At 43.7% G+C, this 4,261-nt stretch overlaps 1 non-coding gene across 1 annotated transcript; it reads left to right on the top strand.

The window, feature by feature from the left end:
* Window positions 1-3,943: 3,943 nt before the first annotated feature.
* On the top strand, window positions 3,944-4,017 carry TRNAI-GAU (transfer RNA isoleucine (anticodon GAU)). Its single transcript has one exon. It is a non-coding gene; the product is annotated as a tRNA-Ile (tRNA).
* Window positions 4,018-4,261: the final 244 nt, after the last annotated feature.

Below are 4,261 nucleotides of genomic sequence, written 5' to 3'. Positions count from 1 at the left end.
AGCAAGCCGATGCATTTTGGGTTTTGTTGTAAAAGAATAAAAATACTATCCATTGTTTCCTTTTTTACCGGCAACAAGCGATGTTACAAAGATATCACAGCACACAGTGAGATTGAGTGAAAGAAGAGGCACTGAGGCTGGCGTGCAGCACTCCACAGCTCTTGTTATTGTAATCCAGACAAGGGGTGGAAGGAGAAAAGTATGAAGGAATTGCGATAGTGAGATCAACTCTTCTATGTATCTGCATTTTATGGAAAAAGGATATCTTTGGTACTCATGGCTGGTTAGCTCAGTTGGTTAGAGCGTGGTGCTAATAACGCTAAGGTTGCGGGTTCGGTCCCGGTACGGGCCAGGTTGCATTCTTTCTCTCAACTAAACTCTTTTTTTCTCATTTAATCAAGCTCTTATAAATCCATACACTTTGTTGCTCCAGTATACGTTCACTTTCCATTAGTCCTTCTTTTGCCACTGCTGACCAAAGCTCAAGCCGGCAGCGCCAGTAGAACAACACAAGTGCAAGGGATTGTCTCTCCAAGATGGAGACACTGCCACAGACTATGTCTTGTGAGAGGTGGAGGGAGACCAAGAGCTGATTATTAGATGCGTGGGTATAAGAGGAACATAACTCAGGTGAACAGATTCCGGACAGTGATGCTATAGCTAGGATCAGCAACGTTACAGGGGAAAGGATAGGAAAATAATTAGGTGACAGAAGTATAGAAGTGGCTACAAGGGGGTGTGTCTCTTAAGAGGGCCGAAAGATACACTGAAGGCGAAAGTGAAGTAAAAGAAGAAAGAAAGATCAAAGGAAGTCGACAGTGATTGAGAGAAAACTCACAAAGGCAAATTGAGCAAAAGACAAGGCCTGGGGAGTTAGACTACTTCAATGCAAATTTACGCCGCAGATGAGCATGACAACTGACCCTTGTACAGTGGTGCTGAAACAATTTTCAGTGTGGGGGTGCTGCCATCAAACGGCTTCCGACAATCCAGGAATCATACAAAGAACAAGCCCTGCGGAATGAGCCACGCACATTCAGAAAGAGTGGTGATGCATTGGTTACTTATTGGTAATCTTCATTAGCCTTAGTCCATTGCGTCCTTGTGACAGTCATTACAAAGTAAGGTGATGTCACCTTCCAACAGGAAGAAAGAACAGGAGGATCCTTAAATGCTAGCCCCATGCACCCAACCTGGGTGCCAAGCCCTTGCCAAAGGACTGATGGGAAGGTGGGCAGGATGTAATGTTTGTGACAAGGACAAGATGGACTAAGGGTAATGCAGAGTTCAAAACATTGGTACTCAAATGCAAAACAGAAAAATTATTAAGCGATAATGCTTGACAAACGTATGCTCTGAGGACCAAGTAGCCACCATAGGAATGTCCTTGATTGTTACTCACTGGAATTCAACCCAGGAGGTGGCCATTCCTCTCGTAGACCATCCCTGAACTGGAAGATATTCTAAAAAGCCTTGCAAAGCCAGAAAAATTGACAACTTAATCCACCTACTCAGAGTCATAAAAGTCACCTTCTTGTCTTTTCCAGGCTGTCCAAAAGTCACAAACAAGGAGTCGGTTTTCCTGAACTGCAGAGGCCTGGTGACATAAATGAAAAGAGCTCTTTAAACATCAAGTGTATTCAGCAAATGTTCCTCCGGAGAGAAAGGAGAGGGAATGAAAGAAGGAAGAATTATTTCCTAAGATCTGTCAAAAATAGACTTAACCTTTGCAGCAAAGGTAAGGCTAGGCCTTAAAGTTACCCCATCTTCCAAAGTATCAAATGAAGAGAGGACAGTATTTTAAGGCTCCCAGCTCCCCAATTGTTCTCAGCAAGGTGATAGGAAATGGGAAAATAACTTTATAGGAAACAATCTTTAAGTCTACAGTATCCAGATCCTCAAAGAGATAAAATTGCAAAGCCTATAAAAGAGTAGGAAGATTCTGAGTTGGAGAAAAGGGATTTTTCAACTGGTCTTACAATTGACAAAAGATCAGAACAGTCTAGACACCAAAGATTGTAACATCGACGAAGGTACAGAAAAGTCCCTAAAAACTTTTATCGCAAAGCAATGAGCTTTCAGAGTGGAAAGAGATTCAAGTGAAACCCATTCAGAAGAAAATGCAAAATTGCAGCCAAACTACAGGTAGGTGCCAAAAGATAATGAGCAGAACATCACGTCTCAAAAGACTTCCAGTTCTTTGAGTAAGACTTCGAAGTAGAAGGCCTGCTGGAGTGCTGAATTAACTCCACTAAGGAAGAGGAAAGACCCTTTGCTAGCAGTCCAGACTTCTCAACCTCCAAAGCGATAGAGTGAGTTGGAGCAAGAAGGTCAGGAACGACGTTCTGAGAGAGACACACTTGAGCAGTACCCAAGGAGGTAGGAGAGCCAGGGGTTCAGAAGAGGAAACCATGACATCTCTGGCCAATAAGGGCCCACAAGAATAAAGTTCCCTCCCCCCTGCTGAGACTTGAAGAGAACCATCTGGATCAATAAAAAGTGGGGGAATGTATAAAGGAGACTTCTCAGCCACTTTATCACCAATACGTCCACTACCTAGGCTCCTTGTTCCGGAAGCCTGGATCACAATCGACAAAGATGAGCATTGTCCTTGTTTGAAAAGAGATCCAGAAAGGGTTTCACAAACTCTCAGCATATCTCTCAAAACAACGACCTGGATAACGTCAACTCCAGAAAATTTGGAAACCTCCAGCTGTCTGCCATCACATTGTCGGTGCCCTTGATGTGTACTGCCGACGTGTGCAACAGGTTGATATCTGCCCAATAACCCAATTGTTCTGCTATTGCATTGAGGGATTTTGAATGCATGCTTCACTCTTGGTTAATGTAAAAGACAGCTACCTTATTCTCTGTCTTTACTAGCACATTTTTTTGAGACAGATGATGATGGGAAAACTTCAAAGCCCTGAAGATTACCATCAACACCATCTATTTACATGACCTCCGACTCTCTAGGAAAGACCACTTGAATCGAGAGGATCAGTCCAACACAGTAGCTCTCCAGCCAGGTTTGCTGGCATCTGTTGCGAGGAATTCAGGAGCATCCAGGTGTATTAGTGTCCACTTAGACCAGTGGTCTTCAAACTCTTTAATGCCGCATCCACCCAATGGGAAAAAAAAACATTGGTGCCTCCCCTCTGAATTGTCCACAATTCTTCTATTAAATTGACACTGTTTAAATATGTCTAGACCTATTTAAACATTGCAGTTAAGTTCTGTTACTGTTTTAAAAATGCAATCAAATACATGACCCCAAATATACTATTCTGGTCAGGCAGGCCCTACTAACCAATTGCAGCGTCATGCTCTGCTGAGTAAACTGATCTCACGACAGTGAGGAATGCACAGGCCGGGTGGTGCCCGGCGCACGAAAGCGCGCCTTCTTGTGTTGTACGTCTCCGCGCAAACGCAAACTCAGATTTCCTGCAGTGTGGTCGGCAGGAGAGACATGGGAAGGCGCAGTAGGGAAGGCTTGAGCAACGAACCGTTGGCTATGTTTTGTTGTTACTTTGTTGACATGAGCTCAATTAATTTGAAGCAGAAGGAACGGCCAGACCTAAAAAAAACTCTCTTACCTCCAACGCCGAATAACCACTATAATTATAATATCTCAAAAGCAGCTGGCCTTGTAAACTTAATGAGCAAGCAAGCCGATGCATTTTGGGTTTTGTTGTAAAAGAATAAAAATACTATCCATCCTTTCCTTTTTTTCCGGCAACAAGCGATGTTACAAAGATATCACAGCACACAGTGAGATTGAGTGAAAGAAGAGGCACTGAGGCTGGCGTGCAGCACTCCACAGCTCTTGTTATTGTAATCCAGACAGGGGGCGGAAGGAGAAAAGTACGAAGGAATTGCGATAGTGAGACCACCTCTTCTTTGTGTCTGCATTTCATGGAAAAAGGATATCTGTAGTACTTATGGCCGGTTAGGTCAGTTGGTTAGAGCATGGTGCTGATAACGCCAAGGTCGTGGGTTTGATCCCCATATGGGCCAGGATGCATCATTTTTTTCTCTCAACTAAACTCTTTTTTTTTCATTTAATCAAGCTCTTATAAATCCATACACTCTGTTGCTCCAGTATACGTTCACTTTCCATTAGTCCTTCTTTTGCCACTGCTGACCAAAGCTCAAGCCAGCAGCGCCAGTAGAACAACACAAGTGCAAGGGATTGTCTCTCCAAGATGGAGACACTGCCTCAGACTATGTCTCGTGAGAGGTGGAGGGAGACCAAGAGCTG

This window comes from Pleurodeles waltl, chromosome 12, assembly GCF_031143425.1.
Source record: "Pleurodeles waltl isolate 20211129_DDA chromosome 12, aPleWal1.hap1.20221129, whole genome shotgun sequence".
Lineage (NCBI taxonomy): Eukaryota > Metazoa > Chordata > Amphibia > Caudata > Salamandridae > Pleurodeles > Pleurodeles waltl.
The sequence above is the reverse complement of the archived record's forward strand: the minus strand, read 5'-3'. Positions and strand labels throughout refer to the sequence as shown.